At 43.8% G+C, this 13,572-nt stretch overlaps 1 protein-coding gene across 3 annotated transcripts in view; it reads left to right on the top strand.

The window, feature by feature from the left end:
* The first annotated feature begins 2,588 nt into the window (after positions 1 to 2,588).
* LOC119652412 (cGMP-specific 3',5'-cyclic phosphodiesterase) overlaps positions 2,589 to 13,572 on the top strand; it is an 81,717-nt gene continuing 70,733 nt past the window's right edge. For 2 of the 3 annotated variants that reach the window (XM_038056528.1, XM_038056525.1), the window contains exon 1: positions 2,589 to 3,135. The gene's annotated coding sequence lies outside the window, so the exon portion shown is untranslated. The remainder of the gene's footprint in view (positions 3,136 to 13,572) is intronic. The other variant, XM_038056529.1, reaches the window with a different exon arrangement.

Here is a 13,572-nt window from a genome sequence, read left to right as displayed (position 1 = left end):
CTTTCCACGCAAACCAGGTACTTTCAACAACCATTTCGTGCGATACTGCTAACTGGATAATGCGCACTCCGTTAACATTTTTATCCCTATGGGATGGGCTATGGGAGCCGACTTATCGCCTGAATACGGGCTCCGTCCCTACTTGACTGTTGAAATCTCCAAGTATGATTTTGATATCATACTTGGGACAGGCTTCGAGGGTCCACTCAACTGCTTCGTAGAAGGTATCCTTCTTCGAATATGCAGTCTCCTCTGTAGGGGTGTGAACGTTAATGAGGCTAATAAGCGCAGAGTGCATAGCTTTTCGCTTATCTTCCCAAATCCGATAGCAGCAGGTTTCATTTTTTGACTGACTAAGAAACCTTGGGGTAGGTTTACTGGATGGCCACTATAATATATGGTGTAGCGGCTCTTCTCCAGGAAACCGGTTCCTGTCCATCGCATCTCTTGCAACGCTGTTACGTCAGCCTTATTTTGGGGCAGGGTATCGGCAAGCTGCTCAGCAGCATTCGGTCTGTATAGGGAGCGCACGTTCCATGAGAAAATGCGCAAATCGTTAATCCGTTGTCGTTGCTGGATTCGTCGTTGCAAAATGCATCCTGTCCGAGGCTCCTTCCGTGGCTCCGTAACATCGGTTTTCCGGGTAGGGTTGTCAGCCCTACCCAACCCCCAACCTGGAGAACCAGTTGGTACATTTTGTCCCATTTTTACGCGGTTTTCATGCTAACAAAAAAATAAATTGGTGGTCCAGACATTGCAGCGCGAGCACGGTAAAGAGAGCAAACCCTGCGGGGTAGCAAGATAACAATTTAGTTCGATTTGCGGGGCGGTGTCATATTCTAACGGTCTAGATGCTGACGCATACATAACTAGCACCCAAATTTTTCAAGTGATGAACATCTACAGCGCACACCTAAATGGTCATAAGTTTTGAATTTTAGCAATTTGACAACTTTTTGTATATAAAATATCTAGTTTTTACCGTATTTTTCATTGGAAAAAGTTCTCCCAATTTAATATATTTGTTTAATTTTAGGTGGGTGCAGTCCCTAATTATGCCATAAGTTTTTTAAATCCGTTCATTAGATTTTTTTCTGTGCTACCCCGTGCACCAAAAGAACGTGTTTTGAGACATAGTTTTTATTGCTGATTTCTACAAAAGTTAATATCTACATTTCTAACATTAGAATAACCTCTTAATTGGAGTCTTTAATTCAAGGTCGAGGAAACTTCTACAACAAAATGTGTAGAAGAATGTGTAGAGAATGAAATAGAGAAAGAAAGAAAATTAAAATTTTTGATATAAAATATTGGAAGAAAAAATTCTATGTAGTAGAGAAAAAGATGACACTTAAAATTGGTGGCCTTTTTCCTAGTTGTCGTGTATCTAACACGGCCGAGTCTCAATTTACAATTTTCTCGGAACCAAAACCCTTATCTTGTTTAGTGCCTTGGCTAAACGCTTGTAATCAATCTATACTAAAAATCTTTCCTGGTTTATGTGACCTAATGACGCAGCAATGGATAGTTATATCACTATTGATATTAATTACAGCAATTCCACCTACAATGCTCTCACCCCCGATGCTTTCGAGGACTCCCTGCGAAGGTTAGCATGCTTCTATCTATTTGATGTGTGAAGACTACAATCTGGCGCCTTTTTGCATCTGGGTTACTCCCGCCTACCTATCAAATCAACAGGTAACTGGATTTGATTTTAAAATTATCTTAATATGTTAATAATGTGGTTAATAAGGATCTCTGTAATGCCCTCATATCGTCCTAACAAACCAATTAGCAAATAATCAAGTAAATTTATCTGCGCAAATTAGTTTAAAACTCCCAGTTCCCAGACTAATTGTGTTTATTAATCCACTACTTATCTGCATTGACCTGGCGCTAGGGCGGATTAACAAGAAAGTATCAGTCTTTCCCGGAATTGGGGGAATCCTCCTTGCTCGTCCATCCTCCTGTCACGCATTGAAGTGCTATTTACCTGGCGCGCTGTTTGCATGAGTTTCCCACTTGTGGGCTGGTATTGTGTCTAGCGAATGGCATAATTAAGGTTCGCTTCTGCTTAAAGGACTATTTGCAGGACACAATGCTCTTATTTGGTTTTTAATAGAGGGGTTTCGTTGAGTATGAACTTTCATTTCAAACTGCACTTGCAGCCGTTTCAGGTTTACTTTTGTTCTCTGTTCAATGCTAGCTTCCACGGTCAATGAAGTTCTTGGTAATTACGTCTAATTGTTTTCTCGTTGGGCTTAATTACGAGGGAATTAAAACGAAAGTCCTTGCCTAATGCAACTCCACACGCCACTTGGAGGCACTTAGCGTAAAGCACGTGCTTACAGCCCTCGCTGCCTGTACCATTACCTGCTGCATCTCTGGATCGCAGAAGTATTTTTGTTTGCACATAGTCGGGCTTTTACCCCACCGGCGCGCTCCCACTATACACGAGAATCCGCGTCCGACCAGCTGAGCAGAAGCTTTTGCGCGGGCCTGCTAGAAAGCGGCGCTCGGATTCTGCTACTGCCACCCATCGACCGACCTTCCGCCCTCGCTGGGTTCTGCGTGCAGTGGCTCTGGCTCTGAAGCGAGGGTCGTCGAGTCAGTTTCGAGGGTGCCGTCGTATTTGTACAACGCGTCGTGGAGCTGTTTCAAGTGTTCTTGGAATTTTGCAGGTCTTTGGACAGAACGGCTCGAGCAAGGTGTATTTTGCAATAGCGTCACCGGGCGGGTTCGTTTTCCGTGAACTACTTTCGCTCCTGTGAATCCTAATTGTTCGTGAAAAAGTGTGCTTAAACCTGGAAGCCTTTGCGGCGCTTATTTCAGTGCAAAGCACCCAGTGTTAGTGGTGTGAAATTCCGAGAAAAGTTTCAGGGACGTTGAATTATTGTTGCGACCTGCATTGTTCGTGTTTAAAAAAGGACCTGGCTGCAGCTCGGTTGTCAGGATCCAGCTTAAAAAGCCCGGGAACGTGGAAGGACTAAGGGTATGAAGCTACCTCAACCCCCGATTGTGCACGGTGCAAGAGCGCCCTGACTCGCTGCTTCTTCGCATTCCCAAGTGTCCCTGGAGGGAGCAAACAAAACAGTCTACGCTGGCGTTAATCAAGTGACGTTTCCTTGTGTGGTGAGTGATCCTTTGACAACTGTGAATCGTTTCGAGGGTACCGTAGCTAACATGCACCATGCATGAGTGCTCTTGGCTAAGAGCAACAATTAATTCAATTCGGGTTGCATTCTACGGTCTTAAGGAACATTACCTGGCTTTCTGGAAGGTTGCAAAGTGGGTCACATCAGACAACGAATTATCCTTTCGTGGAGAATGCTTCCTTTAAGTGCGTCACTGGTTGGGGTGTCTGTCCCTTGGTAAATTCATCGGCAACAATAGCACGACTCATATTATTTATCAATCAATAGAGTGGGAATCGAACTTCATATAAAATGTATCAGTCCTTTAGGTACCGGCGATGAGTACCGATTTCGAGGAAGTCGAGTGGTTGAAGGACGTTCGAGAGCATTGTGTGTAAATGCTCCGGCCTCAAGCAGCCAAAGTACAATCCACGAATTGTCCTCGAAGTTAATCCCAAATTTAATTTTGTTATGCTGAAACACCAGAACAATATAAGTGATTCCTCCAACCCACGGCTGGTGAGGCTGCTCACGGAAAAGCTTGTGGAGGGATTTTGCAGCGCAACGTAAATACCACATCGTGAGCTACATCTGACTGGGCGCCAGTCATGAGTAGGTGTGCGGGGGCTGGATGCCGGAATGCGATAATTAGCAATCGCTACCTAACAAGGAGAATAGCTTCAAGGACCTGATTAATGCTGATAAATATATGTTGAAGCCGTGGAAGCTGTAACTGGCAATTGAGTTATTAGCGGTTCAAGGCGGGTGGGAAGAATGAAATTAAAATTTGTCTCTATAAAACGAAGGAAGGATTCACGCAAAGAAAATACAAAGTTTTCTCCTCCGGCGGAACGTATTGTCGGAGAATTACTATTTGAGCTTCGCACACACACGAAAGGGGTAATTGGTCTGTATAGGATCTAAATTTGTGGTCAACTAGTCGCTATTCAAACTGTACAAGGACCTAATCAATGATTCAGATAATCGATGATTTACAAGTGACTTGAATGGGGCGGCACATTTGATTGAAAGGGTTCACGTCAATAGCTGATCGGATTTCCGTATTAACTTCAAATTGAATGAGTTTCGTATATTGAAAGAGGCTTCGGCTTACGTCCGGTGTGTTTGTCTTGATTTTTACGAATAAGGGAAGATGTACATGAGGGTACTGATTCGCTCTAGTTCTGCCACTGCTACACATACCAACCTCTTACATTTGTGAAATGTATTGTTTTGTCTGTTAAAGGGCAATGTTATTCGAAGGAATTCACTGATTAACTATTTATAAGTCATGATTATCCAGTGGTTTTAATCAGTTTAAATATTGTCTAGTTTGGGTATTCAAGATCCTCAATAGGGGCTCGTTATAGCTTTGTCGGAGTATTTCTGTTCTTATTTTTGGATACAGGATACGAGAATTGAGGCCAAACAAATGCAATGTATTCGTATGTTTCCCGATTGTCCTCTGCCAAGTAGTTTTAGTGTGTAGTTGGCTCCCTGGGGTAGATAGTTCCACGACATACCAAAACCAGCAATGTAATTATTGTATCTTTCGACTGTATGAGGTATTTTCGACGCGATACACAGCAACATAAAGCAAACATTGATTCGGAATTGGCTCAATTAAATACTGGTGTTGAAGTATCTGCATTTGTAAATTTCAAACGCCCCGTATAAGACCTGTGTTCACTGCTCTAATGGTGGTTCCAAAACCATCTTTATTTAACAAATGATCGAGCAGGTCTTGTTAGATCTCACCCCGACATTTCAATCTCCCACAAGATCACGTCGTCACCTTTCGAAAGTCAAATCTGGACTTTATCCATTTTCTTATTCCCTTCTGTATCAGAGGCCTCCGCTAGTAATATTCCTCAACTTTGTTCAAGATCTTACAGCTTGAATGCTATTTGAAACCTGCTCCGGAATTTGGTAGCATCAATACGACACTAGATTCGGCAGCAAAATGTTTAGCAGGATTCAAAAGCGCATGAGTAAGAGGAACGCTCATCAAATTCTCCTAGCTTTTTGATATGCGAGATCTTCCCCCCCCCCCGTATTATGGTAAACTTAGCTACCGGTTTCCGGTAGGATTATGATTGCAAGAACTTTTCTAAAGGCGCCGTTGTGATTGTGGTCATGGGAATGGGTTTAACGCCTGTAACAATAACGGGGAAATGTTTTTAGATCTCAGCAAATATTACGCCTTTGTTATTTACTGTTATTCTGTTAAGGGAAAGTCGCACCACGTCCTTGAAGAATTATTGTGCCCATTTTACTGGTTATAGTGTACCTATTGATCATAGTATCTCAAGCAGGCCTATAACCGTTAGGAACTTTAGTATGTTTCCTACTTCCAGGTCTTTCAGTTTTACATCTGGTATTAAGGGTTCTCCCAGATGTCTCGACCTACTTTGCACAAGTGCCGAACACTGTCCCAGGACGTGTATAGAGGTTTCGTCCTCCTCCTCACAAAATCTGCAGGCAGTGTCCGTAGATATCCCTAGCTTCCCTAGGTGATAGTTCAGCCGACAATGACCAGTGAGAATTCTCACTATGATTCGAAGGTTCTTTTTGGTGAGGTTTAAGCAGTCTTTTGTGCGTATGGGTTCGTATCCCCCAATAAGCACCCTGGACTGCTCTATCCCTGGTAGGCCCGCCCAGTATAGTTCCCTCAACCGTTCCTCTTCATTTCTTAGATTCGTAGTCATGAAACCATTTCCGATTCCATAGAAGGGTTCTGGCCCGTGTAAAGGCGTCCCTGTTCCCTTCTTGGCTAGTTCGTCCGCTTCCTCGTTGACTTCTAACCCAGCATGGCCTGGAACCCAAAGTATCCAGACTTTGTTGGACGAGCCGAGTGTATTCAGTCTCTCAAGGCATTACCATACCAGTTTAGAGTTTACCTGGTTGGACCTAAGTACCTTGATCGCTGCTTGGCTATCGGTGAGAATAGCTATGTTCTGCCTCCTATAGTTCTTTTGTAGATTAAAGGAGGCACATTTGTCTATGGCGTATATTTCCGCCTGAAATATGCTAGTGTACCTGGCAATTGGCTCAAAGTACATTTTGGGCCAATGACACCGGCACCCGCTCCCTCTGCTGTAAAGGATCCGTCAGTGTACCAAGTAATCAATTGCTGGTTTAGGCCGTATGTCGCAGCCACGCTTTCCGAATTTGCCTTGTTACTCCAACGTGTTTCAAACTTCTTATCGAAGTGAAACCTCGTTGTCATGTTATCCCTCGGTATCAGTAATTCGGGATACCACCTAGAAAGAATATCAATCTTCCTTCAATTTAAGCAGCTCCCCGCCTCAATCATACTATATCCTGAATGTTGATTTCCTTGCCTGCATTGGTATGTGCAGATGGAGAGGGGTTAATCCCAGAAGGACCTCCAGGGGCACCTCAATGTCGAACCTCCTGTCTGGTGCTGGTCACAAATGTTGGAGTGTTTCCTACGTTGTATATTTCTAACTTATTGCTAAAAATAAATTCAAGAAGGTACTCACCTCTATGATTGGCGTCGCTGCTTCCCCACGCTTCGTGGTGGGCATTGACATCTCAGCCGAGATGAAGTGGTAACGCCCTCTTCTCGCAATACTTCGTCAGTTTTGCGACTTGTTCCGGTGGAGCCCGGATTTCGTCTCCTGGCAAGTATCCCGATGCCACAACTGTTTCTCGAGTGCTCCTCCCGACTTCCAATGAGACTTGGATAGCAACAAGGTCCCCGGTTAAGAACTCTGAAAGACATATGTATTTTAAGTTACGTTTCCCGCGCATCGCTGTCCACCCTGAGCCCTAGGAGTCCTAGATCTAGGTTGTCCAGCTTCTGCTCTTTACTGGGCAGCAGGTCTATTTTCCTGGTTGATCCAGTCCTTTCCGCCTCTATGGCTTTCGAGACTTCTTCAGGGACCTCGGTATGTTTTCCACCCGGTGCCTCCTCCGAGGTATCTTTCCTCGGCTTTTCCCTGTGCACATGCACGGGTATGTTGCCAAATCGGTAGTTGACATGACAACTCCGACGTTTAATTGTTTCCAGGGATCGGTCATCTACCCCGATCGTGAGGAGTTTACCCTTGCTCTCCACCTTGCTTCTGAGGACTCTCCATAGTCGGGTATCTAGATCTTCATTCTGAGCAATTAGGAGGCTCATAAGATCTTCCGTTTCTATTGCCGCGGCTTTTGGCAGAAAAACTGTCACCATGTGGGCGCCGGTATATCATCCCCAGCACATGTTGACAGTTCCACCCCTTTCCTGGCAATCTAGGAACAATGGTTCTAACCCATTTTGCGGTGTCTTCCGTCGCGCAGTCCACCAGTATAAGGCCTGGTCGAAAGCGTATCCCGGTGAACACCAGTTTCGAAGTCCAACCCTTGATCATCTGCTTGACGACAAGGTCCTCAATGATTTCCTGCTCCTCACGAGTGAGTATTTTCTCGGGAACCCTTTTTGGCAGTATGGCCAGTCGAATGCCCTTGACCGCACTAGCATAGCTAACGGCGGACTTCCTGGGTCCTGCCTTCACTCCTGACCTGCCCGTGTTTTCTTCCCTCCTGGGTTCAGGTTTGGATTTTTTGGGAGCATTCCCTTCATGCGGGCTGATCTTTGCTGCTCCCCGCTTTCTCGGCTCCGGTGGAGATGGCTTAGGTCTGTCCTGAGCCTTCTTAAGGGCCTCTTCTGGTTTCAGGCCCTCCTTCAGATAGCGTAGGTAACATTTAACATCGGCGCCACTGAGACCTGACTCCTTCCTGACGTCTGTTATATTTATCTCAGACGTGCTTTTGCTGGTCCCTGCTCTTTAAGCAGTGGTGTTCGTTGGCTGTTGTCCACGTAGTATACCAATGGTAACCTTGGATCACTGCTTGACATCCCAACTTCTCCCTTCTTGGGTGTAATAACCTGGCTCTCAATAATTTGGAGATGTACCTCCGCCTGATTAACCATCTTTTGTGCGGTACGGGGCCCCGCTTTGTTGTTTTTTGTTTCCTTTTCTTTTTTGTTTGTACTCATTTGATTCCCACAAATATGGGGGTTAGGAGGACCGCCGTGCCTTAGCCCCCCGTAGCACGGTAACTTACTCACTGAGGTGACCAAGTATCAGTGAGGCTCCGTTCGAATACAGTCAGTTACCCCCGACTGCAAACTATCCAATGGACACGGTTCGCATAACACTCTGGATTGGGGGAGGTGTTTTTCGACTCCCCAGTCTAGATCCGTAGCGTTTTGTTAATAGTAGGGTCACCTCGTACAGGGTGTGGCTATTACCACTCACTAACGGTCTTGGTAGACGAGCGGCTTGGCCTCTGAAAAGCCACGCACTGTCCCAAAGGAGAGACAGCTCATCCTCAGAGAGAGATAGGTTGGCCTCAGGGAGCTATGTTCCGCATCAGTCTATCCTGCAATGCATTGCTTGACCCCTACGCCTTTGTTACTTTAGGGTACATTATTTAAGTTAGATGCCCTACTATAAAGTTAGTTAGGTTGTGACTAATTGTTAAGGAATGTTGTGACTGATCCGGGAAGACAATCATCTAGTAGTACCTCGAAAATTGCACTTCTCACAATAATGACCTGAGACAAAAACATGCTTTCTCAAAAATGATTTACTTAATTTCGTAACTCCCTCAAAGACTGCCCAAGCCTTTTTGACAAAGGAGAAGTGACGAGTCACTATAATAGGAATGGCCGTGCAACCCCCAGGTGTTTGAATGAGTAGGTCAGGCCTTCTTAATAGTGGTCACCATCAATTTATTGCTTCTTCATCCTATTTTAATAGTGACTCCTCGGTGAGGTACTAATTAAGAATTCATTCTTGCAAAAGGCGATTAAAAAGGATCGAAATTTTCGGCCTAGCAAACTGCATATTTCGAAACTCCGAAGTATTGTAATTTGGATAAGGTCGGACTTACCGCTTACAACATTTGTCGATGGTAGCACGAGTTGGTTTTTGGAATGGGCGTACGCTCTTTGACAACTGTATCGAGGGCTTCCAGCTCCCAGGTTTCAGCTGAGCGACAACATACGAGCGGATAGAATGATTACGTTTAAATCTGCAGTAGATTTAGGAATTGTCTTTTGGAGGTGTGTACCAAGTGAAGCGCTAAGATTGAGCTCGAAAGGGATCATCATCTAATGGTCGCTTGACTTTGCTTGCTTGTTGCGTGTGCCGCTTTTTATTCAACAGCCACTGCTTATATCGCCTAGAAAACGCAAAAAAGGTTTTAACGTTAGTAAATAGTATTTCTTGCAATTGAATTGATTTCATTAGCCTTTTATATTGTAATCATCATTATCATCAACGGTGCAACAACCGGTATCCGGTCTAGGCCTGCCTAAGTGAGGAACTCCAGACATCCCGGCTTTGCACAGGGGTCAACCAATGGCCTACGCCATCGCTCCATCTGACACAGGATTTGCTACGTCTTCTTTCTCTACCATAGACTTTTCGGGCTGGATCACCCACATAAGTGTGGGGCGGTTGTGGTATCAGTCATATATTTCACGCAATTTTTCTTGCTAAAAATCCAGGTTTCCGAGGAATACATGAGGTCTGGCAAGATCATTGTCTTGTACAGTAACAGCTTTGATTCTATGGTGAGACGTTTCGAACGAAACAGTTTTCGTCGTCGTGTGCGATTTGATATTGTCGCTTCTTTGTTATTTGGCGCTGACGTCAACATGCATTTCGTCTTGCCTTCATTACTGTGCAGCCCAAGATCTCGCGCCGGCTGCCTGATTTGGATGGAGGCTGGTTGTACATTTCGAGTTGTTCTTCTCATAATATTGATATCGTCAGCATAGGCCAGTAGGTGGCTAGACTTTAAATGGATGGTGCTCTTTGCATTAACATCTGCATCGCGTATAACTTTTTCCAGAGCCAGATTAAAGAGAACGCATCACAGGTCATCTCCTTGTCTTAGACCGTTGTTGATGTTGAATGGTCACGAGAGTGATCCTGCTGCTTTTACCCGGTCAGTCTTATCAGTTTCGTTGGAATACTGAATTCTCCCATGGCCGTATACAATTTGCCCTGCCTCTTTGTTATGGGCCGATGATGTTTTGAGCGTATGGGGCTATTCATCTTATAGATGGTACTCAGCAACGTGATACCTCTACAAATGCTACCCTACTTTTTTATGTATGGGATAGATAATACCTCTTTGGTAGTCATGTGGACTACTTTCCGCACGAGCCACCATTTTGTGCGATACTGCTAATTAAATAATCTGCAGTCCGTTATCCTTGGTCTTTTTATGTGAATTATGGGAGCCAAAGTATCGCCTGAAAAATCCAAATATAAATTTTGATATCATACCTGGGACAGGCTTTGAGGGTTCGTTCGACTTCCTCGTAGAAGGTATCCTTCTTCAATTCTCAGGCTCCTCTGTTGGAGTGTGAACGTTAATGAGGCTAATAAGCGCAGAGTGCATAGCTTTTCGCTTATCTTTTCAAAGTCGATAACAGCAGGTTTCATTTTTTGGCTGACTAAGAAACCTACTCCGAGAATCTGGTTTACTGAATGGCCGGTCCCTGTCCATCGGATCTCCTGCAATGCTGTTACATCAGCCCTATAATGGGACAGAGTGTCGGCTAGCTGCTTGGCAGCTCCTTTTCGGTACAGGAAGCGCACGTTCCATGGGAAAATACGCAAATCGTTAGTCGCGTTTTCGTAGCTGGCTTCGTCGTTGTCTGAGGCTCCTTGCGTGGTTTCGTAATTTTGTAGAGATAGAGATTTTTTCACTTTTTTTGACAAATTTATATGGCTAAGTCAAATTATGTATTGCTTCACGCAGACTGCGTAAAGCTTTAATTTGATTTCGGCGTTCAGATACTGATTTATAGATTTTCGATGAAAGAGGGATCGCGATTTTAGCGTTGTTAATGTGCCTAGTTTCAACGCTGCCTTTGGCCTGCCTGGATTTGATACTTAATTTTAATCCGATTCTCTTTACCTCGTTCTTCAAGTCGAGAGCTATCGGGCTAAGGTCCATGACTGAAAGAATAAGTTATTGTCTGCCCTGTTGTTTAAGGAAAGATGCCTTATCCTTTGGACAAAGCATTATTAGGATATCATCAGTAATATGTAATATCGATGGCAGGTTCAGATTCAAAGCGGGAGCTAACTTATACTGTGTCGTGAGTTTTTCGAAGTGGTGGTTCTCCTTTTTTTATCATGGTATACCCGGTCCGATTATCAGAGCTCTTAGCTCCCTACGTTTCTAATTTCGACTTCAATTCCGCCAACCAGTTCTTACAGTGGACTTTGTTCGGCGTGGTTTTCACTTGGCTTCTCCCACAGATAAAATCTTTTAATGGCAGCCTAATGCTTATCAATACCCTTGATCTCCACAGCAGGAGAGGAGTCTTACTCTTAAATACCAATAGAATAACGAAAACACACGATCCGATTCTCTTCATCCCTAGAAGCAGCCGCGGACGCACGCGAATGAAAATAGGCCACTATCAGATGAAAGTTTGTTTCGTGGTCGAATTCAGCGCCATTTTTGGTCACACGCATCCAGCAATTTCGAATTTACTTAATCACATTAGATCAGTTGAAACTCAACTGATCTAATGACAATCATTATTGTTATAGTTCATCGAGACGGTGTATGCCTACGTCATTCTTGAATAAAGTGTTTTTAAAGTAAATTCGCAAGTCCTTGCTGTCCAAACATCTTTTTTTTCCCCAGGTTCTGTTGTTGGTGTGAACGACTGCATTATTGTACTGATCAGATCAGCTAATATCGCCGAAATACTCCCTCAAGTTGGAGATAGCGAGCATTCTGGAGACCCTCAATGCAGTTATTGGTGAACTTGCAGACGTTCCAAAATTCTTCTACGTCTATATTAGGTCCTTGTTTGAAAGGCTTTGCTTATCTAGTGCATGTAGAAATTCTATAAAAATTCGGTTAGTTTCAAAATTTGTAGACTGCTACTTAAGTAGGGAATACATTCAATTAACGGTTAATACCCTCTGTCTCCAGGTTCAGAAAAAAACACTCTTTCCCATTTAATTTTCTTTAAACTTTAGCTGACTAACCACCTCTTAACGCAAACCAAAAATAAGTAATTCAGGTGAGGAGTTACCCCATCTTGATTTAACACTTCTATTCAATGCAGAGGAAAGAGAATGTTGGGTGCATGAGATAAACCCGAAAGACCTGTTCTTGGAAAATGCCATATTTTCGGTTGTGCTGCAATCACACGAAGATAGGGTTTCCTAGCATTTCCATTTCTCTTGAGAAATGTTCGAAGAGCATTGAAAAGTGGACAATGAATTGAAGAAATCCAATAGAAACGAGGCGAAGATTAATAACTTGTTTACTGCAAATTATGGAAAAATCCGGATAGTCCGGATACCTGAGTGGTTAGAGCACAAGGCTGTCGTACGGAAGGTCGCGGTTCAAATCTCGCTGGTGGCAGTGGGATTTGTATCGTGATTTGACGTCGGATACCAGTCGACTCAGCTGTGAATTAGTACCTAAGTCAAATTAGGGGGTAATAATCTCGGCGAGCGCAATGTTGACTACATTGCCTCCTACAGTGTGCTGTAGTGTACCATTACGGTCTTGAACGAAATGCTCTAGCACATTTCAAGGCCCTGATCCAATATGGATTGTTACGCCAACGATTATTATTATTATTATGGGAAAATTTGATTTGGATTTCACCAATGTATGGTAGAAACTCCAAATAAGACAAATATCGCCTTCTTCTCTACTAGTATCTCCGTATCTTCAATGTAATACTGAACAGATTGCTCTCCATTTATGTAAATTTGTACGAGCAGATCGCTGCGACAGATCGCGTTGTGTGTGGCGACGGCTTCTGAATTTCCTTCTGATTTGAGCGACAGCTCTCGGTTCAAACTTCACTGGAGGCAGAGGAATTTGTTATCGTGACTGGATGCCGGATACCGTTCGACTAAACTGTTAATGAGCACCTAACTCAAATCAGGGTCATAATCTCGAGCGAGCGCAACGCGTAACGTTGCGGTCTTGAATGAATGAAATGCTCTAACACACTTCAAGGCCCTGAATTCATTGCATCCAACCAAAAAATGATTTATTCACCTCTTGTTATAGTTTTGCACCGAACCTACTGTCACATATGGTTTTGTTATATTAATTTATGATCAATAATCCAATCCACCTTTCCCAACGGGCTCAACTTCTCTATACCTACTTTTTAAGGTTTTGTGTAATAACAAAACCTTATTAAAATCGGTTTACCGTCTGTCTGTCTGTCTGTCCGTCTGTTTGTCTGTCTGTCTGTCTGTCCGTCACACGCATTTTTCTCGGAAACGGTTATAGCGATTGACACCAAATTTCGTAGAAAGGTGGGAACTGTGAACGCTCACGCATACAGTGAATTACATCCTTTTACGTCGAATTTAAGGGGGGGTCCCCATACATGCAAAAGGGGGGTGTAAAA

This window comes from Hermetia illucens, chromosome 3, assembly GCF_905115235.1.
Source record: "Hermetia illucens chromosome 3, iHerIll2.2.curated.20191125, whole genome shotgun sequence".
Taxonomy (NCBI): domain Eukaryota; kingdom Metazoa; phylum Arthropoda; class Insecta; order Diptera; family Stratiomyidae; genus Hermetia; species Hermetia illucens.
The sequence above is the reverse complement of the archived record's forward strand: the minus strand, read 5'-3'. Positions and strand labels throughout refer to the sequence as shown.